Consider the following 8474-nt stretch of genomic DNA (forward strand, 5'->3'; position numbering starts at 1 on the left):
TGTTTTACATTTTACATAAAGGGTATCATAAATAATGCTCTCTTTGTTTGTTTTTGTTAATCCTCGCCTGAGGATATTTTTTCCATTGATTTTTAGAGAGAGTAGAAGGGAGGAAGGGGGAAAGAGAAAGACAGAGAGAGAGCATCAATGTGAGAGACACGTCGACGGTTGCTTCCCACATGTGCCCCAACTGGGCCTGGGATCACCTGCAACCTAGATATGTGCCTTTGATCAGCAATCGAACCTGTGACCCTAAGGTGTACTGGCCAATGCTCTACCACTGAGCCAAACAGCCCAGGGCCATAATACACTCTTTTCATACACTCAGTTCATCTTATGAAACATGACTATGAGATACACCCATGTTGTATAGAGGAGTCATTTTTTCATTTTCATTTTGTCTCATTTCATTGCTGTATGGTGTTTCATTATATGAATACCACAGCTTACCCACTCTAGTGTTGATGGATATGTGGGTTATTTCCTGTTAGGGGCTGCTATAAATAATATTGCTATAAACATTTCTGAATATGTCTTTTGGTGCAGATATGGATAAGTTTCTGTTGGGTTTATACCTAGGAGAGGATTCGCTGAGTTAAAGGGTAAATGTATGTTCAATTATAGTAGATGCTTCCAATTTTATAAAGTGATTATACTAATTTACATTGCCACTAGCAGTGAATGAGCGTTCCAGTTGCTCACTATGCTTAGCATGTGCACATACAACTTTGATTTTAAGTGGCAAAAAACAATTTAAAAAATTAGATAATTCAACAATAGAAGAAAATAATAAGGTTGACAAGGTGAAGAGTGAAAGGTGACAGATCCCTCCTACAATCAGGAAGTAGATGAAAAGCAAAATCAGGTATTTGTTTGAGACTAATATTCTTTTCAAGGTGTTGGTCACTGGAGAAACTTAACTCACAGGAACACACAGGAGCCAAAATAATCAACATAGCTAAAATGTCCCTTTGTGGAGTGTAAAATGCATTTTCTTTATTCCACTTGCTTCCTGAGAAGAAAGAATATTGTGTTAGAGAAGACATCTTGCTTTTACAAACTCTTTTAAAGATCTTATGAGTGAGAAGATTGTTTTTCTCTGAATATGTTGACATGTCCAGTATTATAATTCTTCACTTACATATCCATGGCTTCTCTATTTCTCTTGTCTTTGCTCTCTCTTAAGTTTAATTACTCACCTGGCTTTTATTTTCACCAGACATGTATGTTCTCTCTTAGCTTAGCTGCATACAATGTTTTCTAAAAATATAAATCAGTGGGACATTTACAAACTACAATTTTGATGTTTATTGATGACAGTTGAGAAGCACTGATCTAATTTCTTGATGATTCTGATTAACCCTCATTATGTAAAGACAGTGTTAGCATCTCAGGTCCAGATAAAATTTTTTTTTTAGTATTTATTTATTGATTTCAGAGTTAGGAAGGAAGAGGGGGCGAGAGAGAGATAAAAACATCAATGATTAGAGAGTCATTGACGGGCTGCCTCCTGCATGCCCCTCACTGGGGATCGAGCCTGCAACCTGGGCATGTGCCCTGACAGGAATCAAACCTCGATTTCCTAGATCACAGGTCGATGCTCAACCGCTGAGCCATGCCAGCTGGGCAGATCAAAATATTTTTGAGAGTGAAAGGAGGCTTCTGTTGATATTACATCAGGACAACCAGCATAGACAGAGACTGTCCTGGGAAAATTAGAACCTATTGCCATCAAGCTTGACAACAGTCCTCTGACTATCTTTCCTAATTTCCAGGGACTATGGATGATGGACACTGTAATTTGGTTGCCTTAAAGAAATGGGGGTTGTTCAAGAGATCAAGGAAAGAAGAATCACTCCCTCCAAAGTATCATGCAGTAGAAAAAACATGAGTTTTAATTCCTGTTCTAAAAATCACTAACTGTTACTCAACCTCTCTTATCTTTGAGTTCTTCATTGTAAAATGGTAATGACATATGAATGAAATAAAATGCAGGAAAAAGTGTTTAGCTCTGCCATTACCAGAAAAGATATTCAATATATTTTACCCTCCTCAGAGAGTCAATGCTTGCAGATAAGAGAACTGAAAGTAGTGGATGTGACCTCATACTGAATGAGGTCCAATTCTCTCACCCAACTCATAATTCTTAATATTGTTTACTTCTTTTAGATTTTCTCCATACTTTTTTTCTCAACACTTTTACATTTGCTGCTAAGAACTATCCTGTAAGGCAGGATAGTTATACTGATATTAGAAACTGAGGCCCACAGAAAATTTCCATGGTTATTAAATGTTAGGACCAGGATGTAAATCCAAGTCTCGGTCCAGGTTTTTCCCCCCCAACATGTCAGGTTGTACCTGACTCTTTCTGGTAAGTGGATGGGGTATTAACTTTGGTCTCCGGGCTTGAGGTAATACACTGATTTGAATAAAAATTTAAATAAAATATTTAAGGTGTATTTGTTTGTATGACATGCTTTATTTTTTGACACAACTGAGGTGTTGATATAATTCTGGAAATAGCTAAAGGATAAAACCATAAACCTTTCATTATCTGCATTTCTGCAGTTGTTTTTCCCTGAATGCTAGATATACATCAGATAGTTTTCCTTCAACTCTCTATTCAGTAAGAACAGTTATGCTCTGAGAATTCTGATATTACATCCAAAATAGAATTAATAATTTCAATCTGTGATAAAAAGCACATAAATTATTTCAAAGGCAAATAAAAGTATATTGTAGGTGAACTATTGTTTAGGATTATTTTTCAGTGCCTTCTGCAGTTGATAGCAAGAAAAAGTGAGAATTAATACTAAAACCTTTGAAGCTTAGTAGCCAGAACTTTGCTAGCTCTTCAACAACAAAGGAAAGAAGGGGAAATAGGTGGACAATGTTCCAAGTCAATAGGAGTGGCTCATGCCTCTCTAAGGAGGAGGGCTGACCCTGAGCACAGGGAGGGAAGGGACCACCCACATTGTTACAGGTTCAGCCCAAATAGCTTTGAAGTGCCTCAAGAAACACTGGACTAAAAGAGTAGAAGAAAATACATGTACTTTGCAGGATTTGGGAGAATGGTCTAAATGGAATATGGAATTCATATGAAAAAATATTTAGACATTTTTAGGTTTATTTTTTTAAAGTAACACCTTTATTGAGCTATAATTCACATAACATACAATTGATGAATTTAAAGTTTACAATTCAGTGTTTTTGATTCACAGAGTTGTGCAACCATCACCACAATCAATTTTCGAACATTTTCATCACCCCAAAAGAAACTGCACATTAGCTATCATCCCCCAGTCCTTTCATCTCCCCAGCTCTAGGCAACCACTGATTTACTTTCTGCCTCTATAGATTTGCCTATTCTGTGTGTTTCATATAAAGGAATTTATACAATCTGTGTCTTCTGTGTGTGTGTGTGAGAGACCAGCTTCTTTCACTTAGCATAATATTTCAAAAGTTATCCATGTTGCATCACAAATCAGTAGTTTGTTCCTTTTTATTGCTGAATAATATTCCCTTCTAGTAATGTTATTTATTCATCAGTTGGTGGACATTTGTGTTGTTTCCACTTTTTAGTTATAATGAATAATGCTGCTATGAACATTTGTACACAGGTTTTTGTAGAGACATGTTTTTGTTTCTCTTGTATATATACCTAGGGGTGGAATTGCTTGGTTATATCATAACTCTATGTTTGGCCTTTTGAGGAGCTGCCAAACTTTCCCAAGGTGGCTGCAGCATTTTGCACTCCTACCAGCAGTGTGTGAGTATTCTAGTTTCTCTGCATCCTCGCCAACACTTGTTATTTATCTTCTTGAACATAGTCATCCTAGTGGATGATTGCTGTCATGTAACACTTAAGTTATAGTGTATCCGTTGTCTTAGTCCTTTGGGGATGCTATAACAAAATACCATAGATGGGGTGACTTATAAACAACAAAATTTATTTCTCACATTTCTGGAAGCTGGGAAGTCCAAGATCATGACACTCACAGATTCAGTGTTTACTGAGGGCTCCCTGGTTCATAGACATTTCTTTTTGCTTTGTCTTCCATGGTGGAAGGGGTTAGGGAGCTCTGTGGGGTCTCTCTTATAGGCACACTAACCCCATTCATGAAGGCACCACCCTCATGACCTAAGTATCTCCCAAAATCCCACTTAATACTAGCACATTGAGCATTAGGATTTCAACATATGAATTTTTGGGGGACACAAACATTTAGATCATCACACTCATTAATTGTAATTTTTCTGATTGCTAATTATAGATTTCATTTTTTGTCCAGAATGTTAGCCAACATATATGCCTTTCGGGTGCAATATTGGATTTCTAAAATGCAAATTTGAATAATTTTATCCCAAAATATTTTCTCAACTGTGACAGTTCTTTCTTTCATATAATTCATATTTTATAATTATGTCTTTCCCCTGGATCTGTCATGTAGCAATTAAATTATAGTGTATTGATTATATTGCATTAGATTGTATTATGTTTATATATAGGGTGGGGCAAAAGTAAGTTTACAGTTGTTTGTATGGAAAATAATACAATACTTAATAAGTAATAATATAAGAATAAACACTGTGTTTTGTGTACTCACAACTGTAAACCTACTTTTGTCCCACCCTGTATATTATATTAAGTTATAGTGTACTGTCTTATTAGTTACATCTTTTCTGGGGGCAATATATTATTTTCTCCAGGAAAATTGCAACTCTCAGAGGACAAGGTCTTTGCCTCTTGTTTATTTTGAGTCCCTTCAGTACCTAATACAAAGTTGAGTATGTGGTTTGGGCTCATTGAGAATTTGCTTATCAACTAGTTCAGTTGATTGCTCATTTTTGCTAGGCTGGTTTAAATTGTCTTAAAGTTAAGAAAATAACTGAACCAATATCCACAAAAAATAAACTTCATCAACTATTGAGTAATTGGAATTTTGCCAAATTAAATTTTTAAAATTCATAGTTTAACAAAGCTTGATGATTACATGAAATAGCATCCCTATGATAAGGGGGTTGGGGTCATTCCCTGTAGAGGCAGGGTGTTGCACAGATTTTCATAGAGTTAAGTGGGGAGTTTTTCTCATCTCTATCACTAAGACAAGTATAATCACATTCATGGTTCTACTGGGAATATTTGGAAGCTTACCAAGGGGGACATGAGCAAAAGTAATTTTAAGGATATCAGTTTTCATTTGTTCCACCTCGATATATCTTCTGACAAAATCAATTTGCTTGATAACTCATCTGTCATTTTCCTTTCCCAACTCCCCTTTCAAAGTTGCTCTTTTTACATTTTATACCAAAGAAATGCGTATTTCTCACCCAACCTGAACTCATTATGCAGCTGAGCTCAGCACTTTTAAGCCTCTGGGAAGAGAAAATGGGGAAAGGACGCCTATAAGAAAAAAAAGAAAGGAAGCCTAGAGGTGGTGGGGATATTGGTCAGATCACAGTGCAATATGAAGGAGATAGGATGGGAAGAAGAGTTGGTTAGGAACAGTCTCAGACTGTGACAGAGTTATAAGAAAGCTTTGATTAGTCTCAGTATTCCCAAGCTCAGTTATTGTCCCGGGATGATCAGTGGGAAGTGTGTTCTCAGATTCAGAAAGCAGCAACTAGGGCCATCTGTTGCTAATAGCAGAAGATCTGAGTGGTGTATTTTTGTGACCGGAGCGAGCTTTTGGTGTGGATCGGATAAGGGGCAGTATTCCAAATTACACTGTAAATGGGATGAAGCAAACCTGGTGTCTAGCCAGCTGATCATGAGAAGTGAAGTAGAGAAACCCAGAACAGGGTACTTGTGTTCTTGTCCTCCCAGTTCTTCAGCAATTTTATAGTTAATCGTGTGATGACCTTTCTTGTCATAACCTGATTGTATCAATTAAATTATTTTGTTTTTTAGTATGAATGTACTAAGCTTGCTTATATTTAAGACAATATATATTATCATAAATTCCCATTTTCTTGATTTACTTAGATCCGTGGGTGAATAAATGACTATAGTTTTCTTTGGAGTTTCTATTTACCAGATCGTGGCTAACAGTAATATAACACTAACATTATGAATAAGTTTGTATATATGTATGTGTGTGTGTGTGTAACCTAAATTTTAATATTTTTTGGAATAATACATTTATTATAAAATTAATTTAATTAATCTTTATTAAAAGATTCTTATGAATAATAAATTTTCTGTAAGCAGTGTATATGTTTTGCAAAACAGATGTTAGATGTTCTCCATATTTTACATAGAATGATGAATTTTGGTATTTATCTACTTTAATTATGGCATTGTAGAATAACTCCAAGAGTTATTGTCTCTAATGTATTTTCCAAGTTTTTGTTTTCTTCTAACTTGTACATTCTTTAACCCATTATAGTCACTTGTATTAAAATGTTATCTTATTGAGCAGATTCGTACTCTAAGTGTCTTAAAATGATAATTATTTTAGGATATTTTAGAGTCCTTGGGATTTTGACAATGTTAAAGGGATTTGAAAAAGAAAATGTATACATTATGAAATGTAAAATATTTGGGCACCTTTTTTATGACCTCTGAAATTTCAGTGAGTATTTAATACACTATAAATGATATTTTTCACTGTCTGGATTGAGATGCAGATATTTCTGCTCTATAAAACATCTATAACACTCCTCCAACTCCTCAGTCAACATGCACACACACACACACACAAACACACACACACCAGTGTGTCTATGATCTGTTGGTATGCATGGAACTTCTATTTTGCTGCCAAGCTCTAAGTTTGTTTTGAAGGATGGGAATCATAAGAAATGGAGCAAGCAGGAGGATGAAAGGATGTCATGGCATATTGGCTTTTTGGACTAGAATTGGGCCCTTGGAATGAGAAGGGAAGAGCTAGAAGTTGTACAAGCTGTTTTCATGAAAGGCTTTGTAAAATTCTGTCATATTAGAACTACTCTGGGAATCATTCTCCTTGACTTTTTGTGAAGTTCAGTCCTGCTTGGTATCCCAAAGTTTAATGTTTTTGAGAACTGCAGGAATCAGCCTACTTGGCACAAATTTAGGGTTGGTGGGCATCACCATTAGGAGCAATTTTAAGGTTCTTTAGTAAGATTCATTGAAATGGTGGGAAAGAGGATGTTGCCACTAGATGACTATAGCTAATGAAAATTGGTCAAATGAAAATATTGGTGGCATCCATTCGGAAGTATTAGAAATAATCAGATGACATTTTTGAATAGGTTAGTATTCTTAATGGAGCCATCACAATTTAGGTACATACATGTACACACTGGTGAAACAAAGTGACAATTTATTTGTACTATAATAATAAATGTATATGTATGTGTGTGTAACCTAAAATTATGAATTTCTTTGGAATAATACATTTATTATAAAATGACTTTTAAATTAAATTAATTTTAAATGGTCATATTTGTTGTTTAGGATGTATGGGACTTTTGAGCTTAGTGTTCAGTTAGAGCTGATTGTTCACAACAAGTTATGATGTGACAGTAAATGTCTTTGTTGAAACATTCAAGTTGTAATTACAGCACATTGCTTCAGGTAGCAATTTATGGATGAAGATGCTACATAAATTCTACCTAGTCTGAGTCTATACTCACCATATAGTCCCACCCAGGAATGAATCCTGTACCAGGACTACGTTAAAGAACAAAACGTCACAGACCAGCTCTAACTTCCCATAGTAAACAATTAGACAACTGACCAAAATAGCAAAACAGCTGTTTTTGGTGGTTAGAGAACAAGCAGCACAGAACTGTGATCCTTGTGAGAAGGGAAGTAACTATAAATTCTATGATCTTCTTGGCTTTCTATCCAGGGTCAGTTACCAGCTGTGTGCACAGAAAGGGAAACCCAAACAGTTCCTGGAAGCCTTGCTGACTTGAGAAGATGGAAATCAGTCTGGTGAGGTTGAGGCAGTTGGAAGTTACAGGCCAGAGTGTTAGAAAGGGAGGCATTCTATCAGAAAAAAAATCCATAAATGTGCATGGGATTTAGTCTTTATCAAGGACTAGGCTGTCCATGTGTAGAACAGAGCTTCACAAAGATGAACAAAGAATGACCATGGAACTATAAATGGAAATATTCCCAAAGCTCAATAAAGGGAAGGGAGACATTTGAGTTCTGACAACCCAGAATGGAGAGCTCTTGGTCATCATCTGGAAAATGTACCGAAGACCCCAGAAGTTCTTCCTTAGAAGCAGGAGTTAACTAACACCCTGAATGGAGGCTATTTTAGACCCTCTCTAGCAAAATGTACAAATAGACCTCAAAGTTGATGAAGCTGGTCTAGAACTTATTTAACTCTGTAAAGGAAGAAAACAACGTAAAAGCACTTAATGACATAATGTTCAAAATATCCAGTGTACAATAAAAAATTAATAAGCTGAGAAGAAGGAAAATGGGTCCCATAATGAGAAAACAAGTTAGTCAGTAGAAAAAGCAGAGAAATGAC

This window comes from Miniopterus natalensis, chromosome 10 (genome assembly GCF_054644295.1).
Source record: "Miniopterus natalensis isolate mMinNat1 chromosome 10, mMinNat1.hap1, whole genome shotgun sequence".
NCBI lineage: Eukaryota > Metazoa > Chordata > Mammalia > Chiroptera > Miniopteridae > Miniopterus > Miniopterus natalensis.